General features: G+C 34.4%; 1 long non-coding RNA gene across 4 annotated transcripts in view; it reads left to right on the top strand.

Annotated features, from left to right (window-relative positions):
* The window catches only part of LOC141507457 (uncharacterized), a 100,239-nt gene that overhangs the window by 25,638 nt on the left and 58,658 nt on the right, over positions 1-15,943 (top strand). For all 4 annotated transcript variants that reach the window (XR_012474153.1, XR_012474151.1, XR_012474152.1 and 1 more), the window contains exon 2: positions 1,915-2,055. This is a non-coding gene — a long non-coding RNA (uncharacterized LOC141507457). The remainder of the gene's footprint in view (positions 1-1,914; positions 2,056-15,943) is intronic.

Below are 15,943 nucleotides of genomic sequence, written 5' to 3'. Positions count from 1 at the left end.
AAGACAGTGAATTCCTTAATTATAGTTAAAGCCTCTCAATTGGCTTTCTATTTGGGAAATGCTAAATTTTTACATGTAAGGATTTTTTTACCATTTCTACTCATTTTTGTTTTTGTCATGATTCCTATGATATATGTTGGTATTGATATGATAGATCTAGTATTTATCAAATGAACATCTTCTCCAATCCCATCTCTTAGTCAGAATTGTGAAGCAAAAGAACATAGCATTGTTAGAGAATCAGGAAAATAAGCCAATTAGTAAAAAATTCAGGCTAACTATGAATTATATTTAATAACTGTCTATTATTGGAAAGTACTTCTTAGTCTAGAGAAAACAGTGATATAAATTTAAACTTATTTTGAGATTTCTATGCCACAAAGCTTTTTGGCTATTTATATTTTATGCTGCTATCACCCTGTAGAAATGGTCATTTTGATGTGAAATGAAAATATGATCCAGCTTTATTGATAGTTTGTTATATAAGTAATACAAAGATAATTTCAGATGTATATTTATATTGCTGACTCTATGAAGTTGGATAATTCTAACAATCTAGATTTCCAATAAACCAGATGTTTTGAGAAGTACTTCTAGTTTCTTAAATTTGTTACCAAAATTTACTCTCATTGAATAAAGTTCTTTTGGCCTTTTTTTCTTCTTATGTGAGACTTATAGCAAAGGTTTTTTTTCTTTCCAGTAGCATTTGTTTATTCTTTATTTGTTTGCTTTGTTTTGTTTTTAATTTATAGGTAAAATTAGTAGAAGAAAACTGAAATCTGTATTTTTAAAGGATCGTTCCAAATGTATTAACTCTATAGACTATTTATTTCTTGATAATTTATAGTATATATTTTCAAAAATGACAGTCCCTAAATATTTATATTTACTGTAGTGCTGGATAGTCCTAAATTATGAGTCTATTCTAAGATATGGTACTATCTGAGTTTAAGTTTTTCAGATTCCTACATAGAGATGAATCTGTGATTTTATAGATATTGAAAAGAACCTGAAGATCACAATGAGTTCCTCAAATGGCTCTGTCATGATACTTTTAATATTACTGATATGCATGCCTTTGAAAGAAAGTATTGTCTTCAGAAAATTCCAGTTCCCATGAAGGCATGAGTTACTCATGGAATGAGGCACTAAAAAGGAAAAAAAGGGGGTGTTTCAGAATCAGTGGTAGAGCATAAATCTCCTATATGTATTCTACTTTAAAATTATGCACTAGTCCTAAGACCAATTGGTATTATTTTCTAATCAACAGAAAATGCCACTCTCATTCTGCCTTTCCCCCATTTCAAGGTTTAACTTTAAAAAGGCTCTGCCAATTTCCTCATATAAATACATTTGTAGAAGATACTTTCATGGTCAAGAGTCTTTAAAGAGATATTTGTCTCAGGGAATCAAATGTTGTTAAATTCAAATAATAATAAGAAATCAATAAGAGTATATATTCTCTATATTTTTCAGACAATTTGTGACAGCAAAAAATTGCTAATTATGGGGTATTTGTAATATCCTTCTTTCCTTATTCATATGCTTGTCAAGACCTGAGAGTTTTTCCAAGCATTTTGGAATTCTCCCATGTTTAGTTATTTTGTGAATAGAATTCCTCTGCTCTTTCAAGATTGTACTGACCCAGCACAGGTATATCTTCTGAGTTCTGAGTCCAGTCTAGTCACTATAAACAACTTTGTTTCCTTTAGCACTATTTTTATTTCCTCATTCAGCATAATAAGGACTATGATTTTGTATTCTAAATGTGGGAGCTTCATTGTTATTGGTAGAGAAAAGAACAATTTTTCTTTTTATGCTGTTATAATTAATATCTTACAATGAATGAAGGAAGCTTTGAAATAGTTTCACAATTGATTTAAAACAGAAGTCAGCTTTATTTTTTCTCTCCAGACAGTTGTCCTTCATTCCTGAATCTTCCATGTTACATGAATTCTCCTTGAAAACAATTCTAATGAGGCAAATTTGTAGGAGAAAAGGATTAGGAACAAAGGAATAAGCATTTAAAGTACCTACTATGAACCAAGCTCTAAGGTAAGTGCTTTAAAAAAGTATCTCCTTTCAATTGTGAGATAGATGTAATTATTATCCCTATTTTAAAGGTGAGGAGATGGAAACAGTCAGAAATGACTTACCTAGGGTTAACTCACCTCATTAGTACCTGAGGCTAGACCAGGATTAAGGTCTTGCTGTCCCAGGTACAATAATATTTCCCCATCAAACCTAAAAGTGTTTGATATCTATCATTTACCAGACACTATGCTTTATGTTTTATAAATCTCACCTCACTTTAATCATTGTGGAGAGTGTTCCGACAATACCAAGTAAAGAGTTAAAAAAATTAAACCATTGTCCCAAAACTTCACTTTTAGAAGCATACCTTGAACATACTAATGAAAAACAAAGAAAAATAAGAGCCATCTGTCCAAATATATGTAATTTCAAACACAACACACACACACACACACACACACACACACACACACACACACACACACACACAAACACAAACACAAATCCCAAACAAACAAACAGAAACCTGGAAGCAACCTAAATGTGTAACAACAGGAAGATTAAATAAATCATGCTACATTAAGGTAATGTGATACTAAAGAGGAATTAAGAACAACAAATGTGAGGAATGCAATAAAATCTGGAAAGAAATTTGTAAAATAATTTAAACTAGGGGAAAATTAGGACTAGAAGAATGTTTTGTTCATTATGATCACGAGGGGGAAAATTACAACTGAATGAAAAGGAATCCTGCTGGAGACTTAAGGGGCTGAAAAATTATTTTGATACTTTATGTACTGAAATTATTTCACATAAATGTTAGTAAATTATTTTAGTTTATATTAAAGTTAAATATTATTTCCAACAAAAGTTTAATTTTGTAAAAGGGGCAATTTATCAGAAAAAAATAATTTGAAATTTTATATCAAGTCTATTTACATATATATCATCTAAATATTTCCCAATTTGGGCAATGCTTTGTTTTTTGCTTTTTTTTTTTTCTTTTGAACTAGTTTATAAGTTCTCTGTGTAGGGATCTCTTGGTGAGGAAAATCCCACTATACAATGGAGAATGCCAAAAATGATGGGGGTAAATAACAACAACAACAATTATCCTATTTAAGCACCAATCCAATAGCATCTCTTATAATATTAATTCTCTACCAGAGGGAAATGCCAATCTCAATATTTTATTTATAGTGTTATATACTTTTCTGGAACCCTTAGAGTTTAAGTGATTTGCCCAGAAATCCACAGTATGCGTGTGTCAGTAGCTGCTCTTGAGCTGAGAATTTCCTGTCTTGTAGACTAGTTTTCAATCCTCTATGTGATAACTATCTCTTTTGGAGAGTATAAGATCATAATATTTACCTAGTGAAATACAAATGACATTTTTCTCACATTTATTTTATTTTTATATAACTGAGTTCCATATACATTATAAATAATAGAGGGCTTAATACATATATATATATATATATATATATATATATATATATATATATATATGTATACTTCTGACAGAGATGGAATACATGAGACAAACAAAAAAAATGACTGGATTTATTAAGTGAGTGATAGAGAAGAATCAAGGAAATGTGCAAGAAAAATGTGAAAATATAAGTGTTTGAGATCAAAGGAATAGTGAGATTAAAAAAAAGTGACAGAGTCCAAATGAAGTACAGATTTAGAAGGGAATGATGATAAGTTTGATTTTTGATAAATTTGAGTATACAGCACTGCTTGCTACTAGGGTAGAACTTTCCTGAAAGAAGGTGGAGGTATAAGATTTTGAACTCAGTACAAAAGATGAGACTAGTAATATTGATTTAGGAGTAATCTTTATAGATGTACTTGTTAAAGATGTAGCAATGAATATGATTGCCAAAGCAGAGGTGTTAGAGAGAATTGTAAAGGGCAAAGGGTTAAGCCTTTGGGAAAACTATATTTTAATATTAGAAAGGGAATGATGACCCAGGGGAAGTGGACAAGAAGGAAGGATTAGAAAGGTAGGAAGAAGGTAGAAGACTGACATATCATGCAGTGCTGTGTTTGATGAAAAGGTTTCCACCAAGGTCAAAATTAGGAGAGAAATCAATGCTGTGCACTAGTAGTAAATGTTTATTTATCACTTACTATATTTGGGCATTGAACTGAGCTCTGGGAATATTTTAAAATTTTCAAATATTTATTTAAATTTATTTAACTTTTAAACAGTTCTTACTGTCAAGGAGCTTACAATTCAATAAGAGATGATAACATAAAAATTTGCAAAAGCAGAGTAGTGAGGGGGATAGGAGGCACTGATGATCAGGGCAATGATGTATATATCAAAGAAATTCCAGAATAGAGCAACTAGGTAAGAGTTGAGATGTCCTAAATTGATTTGTATCCTTAAAGAAAGGTCCATGGCTTTATCCTTCAAGCAGAGGAGAAGGGGTGGTGATGAGTTGAAATACTAAGACTAATGAAATTTTGAACAATGATGAGGTGCATGGTGAAAATATCAGAAAAGTACCAGAAGTGAGAGAAGACGTCTATTTTTTCATGATTTGGCTGATTATTGATTGAACCAAAAATTCTATTTTTATTTTATAATTAAGAAGTTATGGAAAGAGATCATTTTAACCAGCATGGAGATAGTAACATGCTTTCTCTCAATAGCACAAGGTTCACCCATGAGAAGGGCCATGCCTACATCTTACATCCCTTGTCACATCACACTAGGATGGCAAGAAAATCTGTCCCCAAAGTCAGGTCCCTACTGGGTTTCTGTCACAATAGCCACTACTTTCTGATTTGCTCCCTTTAAGATCAATCAAGTGTTTAATCACTATCTCTGCTATAGTGACTGTACATATGATTTTACCATATCAGCAAATTTTTCCTAATCCTCATCTGTTCTCACCCTCATCCTCAGTCTTAGTTCTAACTTCTGGACTTTTCCTCTTATTTTCCTTTCAATTTGTTCAGTTTTCCCCCATTAATATCTTCCTCTAACATTTTATGATTGTGTAGAAATTATGACAGAAACTCTATTGACAGCTGCTTTTTTAACTTAGTCATAAGAATTGCCTGGATTACAAGAGATAGTGATTTGGGCTCAAGCAGTCAATACATATAAGATTTTAAACCCATATATTCCTGACTGGTGTTCCTACACACACACACACACACACACACACACACACACACACACACAGGCATGTAAATACAATAGTTATACATGAAAAAATAATTATACCAAATGAGAAAAATGTGTTCCAATACTAACTGTTGCATGACCTCAAGCAAGCCATTTAACATCTTTAAACTTCAGTTTACATGACTACTGCCATTTAACTCAAATGGGTGTAGACCTAGCTTTCTTACCAAATCCAGATTTTTTCTAAACTTTCAGTGAGTAGACATAAGCTGTCTAAAGTTAGAAAGGGTATAGAGTTACATGAAGCAGATAAGCACCAAAAAAAACATCAAAAAGATCATGAAATGTTCATCAAAATGAAGAATATAAAAATTGAGAGAGTGTAGATGGGCTCAAGTTCCACTTGTTTTTGGATACCAGGAAACTGAATTGCTTCCATTGAAATTGTCCTAGGAAAATTCTGAAGATCATCTGAAAAGATGATACCAGATATTGAGGTCCTTTCTCATGCTAAACTGCCAAGCATTCTCAAATATTACTATAGAGAGTGCAAATTCGATGGGTTAGCCATGCTGTTTGAATGCCAGGTGTCTACTTGCAAAAAAAAAAAAAGATAATTTCATGGAGAATTTGCACAGTGCAAATACTCACAGAAGGGTCAAAAGAAACTATAACAGGACACCCTGAAGGTCTCTCTTAAGAACTTTGGAATTGATTATGCAGCATGGAAAATACTGGCCCACCATCATGGTGTGCCTACATCAGAGAGGGTGCTCTTAGTAAGAGAAAAGAGAAATTCAAATAACAAATACAGATAGTGATAATGACAAAACAAATGTTATCTATTTAAGTTGAAAAAACTGTTTGTGTCTAATAATTTGTTCTAACAATTAACACAAGAAAACCCAAGTGTTCTATCAGCCAGCACCATACCATTAATAAGTGGAAGCATGAATTACTTACCTTAGCAGTGTGCTTCCAGGGAGGTTCACACTGATAATGAGTTTGACACATGCATTGACAGAGGTGAGGGAAAGAGGAGGTATTTGATTCACTACAAACTGAAGTTTTACAAAGTTGTGCTGATCTCATTGTTGTGTGCCTGTGAAACCTGGACAGTTTATCAGTATCATGCCAGGTCTTACTAAATTAAAATGCATTATATAGCCATATCTCACAAACATGCAAATGGAGATGAATGGAACAGACATAGGTTACTTCACATATTTAAAATTATTCATTAATAATATATTATAATGTAATGGATTTTTTCTTCCTTTTAATGGCACATGTTCTTTGGGCATCAGTGATGACCTAATGAATGGAGGGAAAGATGCAGAAAAAACTTAATTTGCTCTGTTACAAAAACTGCCAGAAAATATTCACAGTGTTTTTTTCCTAAACTAATTTATAAAACCACTTAAATACAATTGTGAATTGTTTCATATCAAATTATAATTAACAAAACATCTCTTGAACCATTCGTTTATTCATTCAATTCATTATTTGTAATTTTACTTAAAACATCCTATTCTCTTTTAGTTGACATTTTTATGCATACCCTATGTTAAAATGTTCTTTGAGGTGATGACAGTTTTTTGGGGGTGAGGGGTAGAGTTGGGATGAGTTAAGTTCAACTCATACAATAAAAACCACACTGAGTGCATATCAGCAATATGGGCTGCTCTATAGTTGTCCTTTGTCACTATGCTAAACTGACATCAAAAAGGACAGAATGGAAGCAGCTCAAAGGAACCAGGAGATACTTAAGTTTAGAGTAATCCCCTCAGGTGTTCACATGGACCATTTGTGCCCAACCTGTGGTAGAGCATTCCAGATTTGAATTGGGCTGATCAACTGCAGTCAGACTCACTGTAACTCATCTCTAACATAAGAACCAACTATTCTGAAAAATAGCTTAAATAACTGTCTTACAAAATTATTTCAGTTTATAGAAACAGAAAGAAATGGTTTTCAGGGATATTTTTATTTTCCTATTCGATTATTTCTATTTTGTTTTGCTTCTCTTAATAGGATGCTATGTCTTAATATTGTGAATTGACTACTTTCAGGGAGTTAGCATCAAGCAATCTTTCCATCAACCAACAATCATTAAGTTACTAGAGATACAATATAGAGTGTACTGTAAGGGGTAAGGAATAGAGTCATTCCATGTACATATTTCCCCTACTAATTTCCTCAATGAGAGTTACAAGCAAAAGAAAGAGGTACAATCTCCCAGATGTACCTAGATTCTCTGAATATAAGAGTCTCTAACATAAAGATAAAATCATTGCATCCTTTTTTGTTTGTATATTTGTTTTCAAATAATTATGCTGAGGGTCAGAGAAGTTATTTTTAGCTGAAGATCGTATGACTAATAATTACCTGCCTGTGTGACCATAGGGAAGTCACTTAACCCTATTACTTGCAAAAAAATTTTAAAAAATAGATCATATGATGAGTAAGGCCATAATCTCATTAATGTGGGTGCTCATTCCATTGGTAGGGATCACACTCCATTCCCAACTTCTAATCCCATATTCTTTCATACAGCCTCCATGGGAATTTTATTCAGTGACCTAGAAGCCTTTCTGTAAACTTTAAATATTCTCTAACCAGCAGTAAATAACAGGTGTCCAGTAGTAAATAACAGGTTTCCAGCAGTTCTCTCTTTAATTGCAAGACAAGATTACTTCATTTTTAAGGTACATGTGTTTTCCTGATACATATACATATCTGGAACTTCTTATCCCCATATTTTGTTGGTTGGTTTAGTTTTGACTAACAAAAATTTCCCATTCATAAGAATTCCTTTTATGTCTTCAATATAGCTCAACTTACTACCCTTTCATAGTTATTTTTGTTGTTCTAATTTGCTTCCTATTGTTTAAACACAGATAAATTTTGTACCTATTCTTTTTATACTTCAATAGGTACATATTGAATGCCCCAATAGAATGAAAACTCATATTAGGGTTCATTTCTTTTCTTATTCCTTTGCTTCCTTTTTCTTTTTCTCTTCTCTCTATTCTTTTCCTTCTCTCCCCTTTTATCCTCCTCTCTCCTCCTCTTCTTTTTCTTTTTTATAACTTTGTTTCTAATGGCCAACACAGTGCTGTACACATAATAGGTGCTTAATAAATGCTTATCTCTTGAAAGTATAAGCTCTGACACTCATTGATTTAAAGATGAAAAATATCTCTCTGATCATCTGATCCAATCACTCCATTTTACAGTGGAGGAACATGGCACCCAAGCCCACAAAAGAAATAAGTGGTAAGGTCTAGGATTTGATCTCAGGACCTCTAACTGCAAATACAGCAACCTTCTAAGTCACTATCAAATTTCCAATATACAGCTACTCTGTGATTAAGAACTTGATTCCAAATGTGACCTTCTACTCATTATGCCTTGCTGTCTCTTTTCATGTAAAAGTAATTATTAATATACTACAATATGCTTACATCAAGCATATAGTATGGTGTTGCTCAGAAATGAAGCATAAATAATTGTGAACCAATAGTTAAAAATTAGGGTTTTTAGCAATCTAAAAGCTGTTTTTTCTGGGTAAGAAGAAAGCCTACAATTCACTTAGATATGAGTTAAGTAAGTTCATTGATCACCTCTCCTTGCAAAATATGTAATTCTGACCTGGCAGAAAACTAATTAGAAGTTCAAGATAGCTGATTTCCCTTTTCTAGATGGTTTATTATCAAGTTCATCCTCTCACATAGAACTAAAACTTCTTGGCAGTTAGGTGGCATAGTGGATAGAGCACTCACTGACCTTGGAACCAAAAGGACCTGAATTGAAATCCAGCCTCAAGCATTTAACCCTTACTAGTTGTGTGATCTTGTGCAAATCACTTAACCCTGTTGTCTTGCAACCAGGGTCATCTCCAGTCTTCTTGATTAATATCTGATCACTGGACTCAGATGACTCTGGAGGAGAAAGTGAGACTGATGGCTTAACAAAGCATACCCTCACTCAAATCCAATTCATGTGCTTGTCATGGCATCACTATGATCTTCTTTTAGAACAAATCAAAACTTCCTTTATGAACTTTATGAAAGTATAGTTTATTAGACACTAAAATTGAGTAATTCAACAATTTGTTGATTAAATCTAAGCTACAGGGGCAGCTAGGTGGCACAGTGGATAGAGCACTGGCCCTGAAGTCAGGAGTACCTGAGTTCAAATCCAATCTCAGACACTTTCTAATTACCTAGCTGTGTGGCTTTGGGTAAGCCACTTAACCCCATTGCCTTGCAAAAACTTAAAAAAAAAATCTAAGCTACAACTTCATTGAGATTCAAATGACCAAAGGTTATCCAGTAAAGGATAAAGGTAAGACAAAAACTTAACCTTTAAGCAAGTTTCTTCAGGATGTAGAAGGGAAAAGTTATTAAAGAGTTTAGGCTCACATGGTAAAGAAGAGTATTAAAACTATATTAGTTTGATTAAGTCTTAAAAATAAAATTAAAATCAACTTTTAATTAAAATGCCATTCATTCTGCGAACTGATCTAACTGTTCTGGAAAGCAATATGGAATTATGCCCAAAGAGCAATAAAACTGTTCATACCCTTTGACCCAGCAAATCCAATTCTAGGCCTATATCCAAAAGAAGCCATAAAAATGGGAGAAGTTCCACTTGTTCCAAAATATTCATGGCAGCTCTTTGGTAGAGGCAAAGAATTGGAAATGGAAGGGATGGCCATCAATTGGGGAATGATTAAACAATTCGGTACATGAATATTATGGAATATTATTGTTCTATAAGAAACCAAAAATAGACTATAGAGAAGTTTGGAATGAATTACAGGATCTGATGCTGAGAGAAGAGAGCAGAACCAAGAGAACATTGAACACATTAGCAACAACATTGTAGGATGATCAATCTTGATGGAAGCAGCTCCATTCAGAAGTTGAGAGAGCTAGGACAAACCTATTAGACTGCCTAGGAACAATGCTATCCCCATCCAGAGGGAAAAAACAAAACAAGGCAAAATATCCATCAGAATCTGATGAACACTACATTTACTTTTTAAAAAATATCTCATGTATTTCTTTCTTTTAATACTAATTCCTCATGCCAAAAATGACTAATCTGTAAACTTGTTTAACACAAATGTATATGTACAATATTAACCTGACTGTTTGCCCCTGAGGGAAGGGGGTTGGGAGAGGGGGATGGAACTTAAAAATATATTTAAGCATGTGGATGAATGTTGAAAAACGTTAATAACATGTATTTAGAAAAATAACATATCATTAAAAATTACCATTCATTATATGTTCATTTTGGGGAAAAGTACAAGTTCTTTCTGGATGGAGTCTTCAGGGAAGACTAGTACTCTGGTGTGAGGGATTGCTGTGCCCTTTTCAGAGCTGCTTATATGCCTATCACCAGACTTATCTATGGTTCCAAGAAGCTACAGAATGCACAATGGTCACACCCAGATGAAACCATTATGGCAGACAGGCTAAATTAGGGAAGGATAACCAACCTGTTTCAAACTTGTTGATGAGACATGGGAATGTCAATCTCAAGTACTTGAAGCTTCCTCTAGTAGAATGGGTAGATGAGAACAATTTGTTCCAACAGTTTTAAAGGGGGCTGAAGCAGGTATTGTGGAGCACCTAGAGCTTGGTCAGACATAGAAATCACCATCATTCAGTGTATTCCAGCCTACTACCAGTTGTCCTGACTTTTTGTTTTGTCAGATAACTTAGGTGACTGGAAGAGTTAGACTGAGGACTTTGCTCCACTCTGCCTCATGTAAATCCAGTTGATAAGTTTAAACATCACCTGGGATGTCATTAGCCCTTTTAGAAAAGGAAGGACAAACAATAACAAAATATAGTCATATTAGCTGTGATGTAAATGAAATTGATTCAAATAAGATAAATTTAGTGATCACTTACTATGTTCTAATAACTCTATGGGATTGTAGATACTTAAAAAAAGTGGGAAAAAAGTTCTGACCTTTAAGAACTTACACACAAGTAGAAAAAATCAGAACCTACATAAATGTGCACTTACACAATATATTTAAAATAATGTTGACAAGGTTACCGTACTGGCAACTGAAGGGAATGAAAAGCTGACTGCTGTTGGTAATACCAAGTTCTTTGAAACAAGCTAGGGTACTGTGAGGTGAATTGAAGGAGGAAGAGCATTTCAAGCAGAGGGGACAGCCTGTGTAAACATGGAAATGAAAGACAACAACATGTATAGACGATAATAAATGTCTAGTTTCTCTAGAAATAAGAGTATAGAAGAGAATCATATGCTATCAGTTTGGTCAAGAGGCCCACTGTGAAGGCTTCTAAATGCCATAATAATCCTGGATTACATTATACATCTACAGAAAGTGTTTTTAAAAAGACACCCAAAGTATCATGCAGATGCTAAATTTAAAGTTTGTAAACAACAATAAAATCCAAGAATGACTACATTATGTAGTGGTCAGGAAAGAGAAGGGGAGTGTGGGAGTGGGAAAGTGCTCTAAGGAATGTATCAGTTCCTCTTGAGCTGTCCATCTACATCAGATCAATAGCTCCTCCAAGCATGGGACATTTAAGCTTTCAACTTGAGAAATCGAAGTTCTCAACCTAAGTCAGGGTTGCAACACAAGTCCATCATAGTCTGTCACGGAAATGAAATGAGTTGTCTCCTGCCCGATTGATGACTGACATAAAACCAGAGGGGAAAGAAGAAGGAAATAAACAAGACATGGGTTTTGAAAAGTTGTTTCAGAGACTTCTGTCAAAAGTTTACACTAAGGGGTCTGCTCTCTGTTTGATGTGCGTGCATAACTCCCATTACCAATAATGAGAGTTACATGGCGTGCCGGTGAAGGAGTGAGGGAATAGCTCCAGGAGGGATTATTTACTGCCATTATTTTTTATACAAGTTTTACACAGGAAAGCAAGAACTCCCTAGATTGGTGATGGTTTGTGAAAAGTCAAAAGATGGAGAGAGTGGGGGGTGGGGTTGAGGGGTGGGAATGGAAAGTAAAAATAAAATGCACAAAGATGTAGATGTGAAAGGTCAGGGTGGGAATGGGTAAGTTTAAATATGTGATGATAGAGACTTTCCATGCTGATTGACACAGTCTACCCAGGCAATCATTTATTCTGTAAAACAAATTTATAGGAGAGTTGGAGAGAGTACCAAAATTATCCTCAGGAAATGATTTAAATGACATTTGTACCTCCTTCCCAAGCAGGTAAGTAAAATCAACATTTGCTACAGTGACTAACAGGACTTCCTGTGGCTATTAAAGAAAATAATTTTGTTATCCATACTACCACACTCTCCTGTTACCCAGGCTTTCAAAGTAATTGAACTGAAAATGCATTCTACAATATATATGGATGCCCGAAATGCCTTGGAGACTACTGAGCTTCAATTCATTAAATATAGACAAGGCCCTTTCCTTATCCAATGCCTGGAGCAATAAAAATAGAGAGGGAAATGATGATAAGCATCCTTTGTTTCAAAGGTGAAGCATAGTATTTTGAAAACTGATATGACTTGGAGGGAAGCATGGTACAGTAGAAGAATGCTATTATTTGGAGATACTGACACTTCCTACCTCTGTGAGCTTGGATAAGTCCCTTAAATTTCTGAGCTCTAGTTTCCTCACCTGCGAAGAAAGGTGACTAAAGTGGGGGATCTTTAAAGACCCTCTAAAAAGGGTCTCTATTTACAGCTTAAAATCTATGACATCATACTGTCACTTGGCATTGCTTTAGAGAGCAGGATCTTGTATCTTGCAGATGCTACTTCCCCCAGAGAAAATCTGAAATCTGAAGAGTGGTTGTCCAACCCATTATGAGATTGACTGTGATTAAGTCAAAATACTGCAATGTACTTGCTCTCCCAGATCTGCTATTGATTTACTGTATTACCTTAGTTCGATATTTATCCATTCATTCTTTGTCTCACTTCACCTATCTCTAAAATGGACATCCTAGCTATCTTTTAAATTCCTGATCAAACTCTGGATTATCGTACATTCTTAGACAAAAGTGTGAGGCATGGCAATCAAAGATATAACTGCAAAATATTAATGTATACAAAATTTCCTTCCACAGTGTGCCAGCTGTGCAGAACTCATGTGGCACAATTGTGAATACAATGCATCTATGCAATGTTTACTGAATTAGCAGTCTCTCTGTTATCAAATATATAATTTTGTATAGAATTCCTGAAATATATACAGTATTTACTTCAGTGTTGTAGAAGTAAGCTTGAAGTACAACTGTAAATTAGTGTTCAGAAAATTACAGTTAGCATATAATAGAACGCACTTGGAGACATATGCCAGTAACTCTATACTCCTAATGTGTTCACAGATGTGATTACATACATGGGAACATGATAAAAAAATCTTGCAACAAATTCTCATGTCATTTTTCTTGGTAACAGAAAGGGATTTTATCAAATTGTGGAAATTAAGCCTGGACACATTATATTATAAATAATTATTGACCTACAGTAGCATAGTTGAGTTTCTCAGAAGAAAGAAGTCTATCTAAAAGACAGAATTTTGTTGCTCTGGTTAAAATAAACAGGAAAGGGAGATTCAGAGGTTCATTTTATAAGTGTATTGCTTCTTTCACCAAAAACAACTCAATTACTAATGGTTTTAAGTCGACAAAAAAATCTTCTTTAACATGAGCATCATGTAAAGGAAAGGGCTTATTTAGCTAAGAAAAAGGAGAAGGGGGGGCAGCAAAGGACACACAGATGTGCTAAGTAATATAGATCACTTCAAATACAGTGTTCTCAAAAGTCCTAGTATAGGTTTTGGTTTTTTGTTTTGTTTTGTTTGGTTTGGTTTGGTTTGGTTTTTGCAAGGCAAATAGAATTAAGTGGCTTGCCCAAGGCCATACAGCTAGGTAATTACTAAGTGTCTGAGGTCACATTTGAACTCAGGTACTCCTGACTGCAGGGCCAGCTCTCTATCTACTGCATCACCTAGCAGCAAACTGGCTGCCCCTTATATATTTTTAAGCTTTAAAGTGATTAAAGTTAAAATGCTTTAAAATTTCAGGTCTGTCTTGTATTTGGAGGGTTGTCATGGAGGAGGAATTAGATTAGTTATGCTTGGCAAAACCTGGAGAAACAGGTAGAAGGTGTGAAGAAAAAAAATTAAGTGCCAGGAGATAAACAAGAAAGTCATACCAGATGTATTCCAGTGAGATGGTGATTTCCTTTCATTAGAAGTCATCAAACAGTGGATGAATGACCACCTGTTAGATATGTTATAGGAGGATCTCTTGATTTCTGAGGCCACTTCAAACTCTTCAATCATATCGTGACATTATATAGCATAGAGCTGTGGATTGTCTTCTGGACTTGGAGTCAGGAAGACTGCCATCAGCTTGACTCTAGTCATGCCTTAAGCTTTCTTGGTCTGTTTCCCTATCTGTATGAAGATAATAATACCACATATCTCCCAGGGTTATTGTGAAAAATCAAATGAAATGTAAAATCCACTCTAAAACTTAAAGTATTATATAAATGTCAGTTATCATTTATAAAGATAGTATTATACATGTAAATTTGAAAATTACACTTATGAAATAGAACAATTACAGTTAATAGTTGAGTACCTCTTTCACTTGATGAAGCTATAATTCCTTTATGCATAATGCTTAGCACAGTACCATGTTTCTAGTGGATACATTCAAAATGTAAATTGATGATGATGTTCAAACTGACAAATTCTTTCCTAATCTTCCTTCCTGGGCCTTACAGGTGAAACCCAGGCATCAGCTCAGGATCAGACTCACCCTAGCAGGACCTTTCCCAACACAAGAACCACCTCCTCCTCTTAGCTCCTATCTCCTGACCACACTCCTCCAAGATATATCTTTTCCTATTCTTGCCTGCTGTCAGGTGGCTTTCCTGAACCTCACAAAACATATCACTACCTACCATGAGACTGGATTTTGAGGGAGGACCTTCAACAATATAACAATATGCCTCCTTCACTGGATGTCTCTGCAACCATGTATATTCCCATGCTTACAATTCTCTCCATACCTGTAGTTCTTAATTCCCAGAAGCTAATATACTAAGCCCATTCTCCATTCTCTCTTCTCTCCTCCTTGATCCCCCTCACGCTCAACCCTACCCTTTCAGTGTCCCACTCTATCTTCTACTGTGCACTCTGGAATCCTTTCTCTACTGGGAACAAAAATGATTTCATTATGAATGTTGTTCTTTTTCTATTTCTTCATTTTCTGTTATTCATTGATTCCTAATTCCCTTCTGATAATATACTGCATTGCTGTCAACTTTTCTAATGCTAAGTGAATTTTCACTCATATTTCCCAACTCACAAGTCATGATCAGGGAGATGACATATTACTTGTCCTCCACTGCCACCTTTAAACACACTCTTTACCACCATAACATAGCAACCTCTCTTTCCTTATGATCCACATTAATCAGATTTATTACCCAATTCAGACCCTTCTATCAGTTATCTATCAACCCCAAAAACATTTTCTATCTTTTCTCATTTAACTTAGGGTCTACCTCAAAGAATTTGCTACCAATCTGTCTCTTGTCTTAATATTAGGGAACTTCAAGAGCCCTAAAATACCCTAACTCTCCAGTTCTTTAATCAACTAAGTACACATAACTTGCATTTTACTTCAGTTATACATTTACTTCCACATCCATGAAACCTGAAATTTCTTTATATGATCATAATTTTAATTATTCCATCTTTTTCCC

This window comes from Macrotis lagotis, chromosome 1, assembly GCF_037893015.1.
Source record: "Macrotis lagotis isolate mMagLag1 chromosome 1, bilby.v1.9.chrom.fasta, whole genome shotgun sequence".
Classification (NCBI taxonomy): domain Eukaryota; kingdom Metazoa; phylum Chordata; class Mammalia; order Peramelemorphia; family Peramelidae; genus Macrotis; species Macrotis lagotis.
This window is presented reverse-complemented; position numbering and strand designations above follow the sequence as displayed.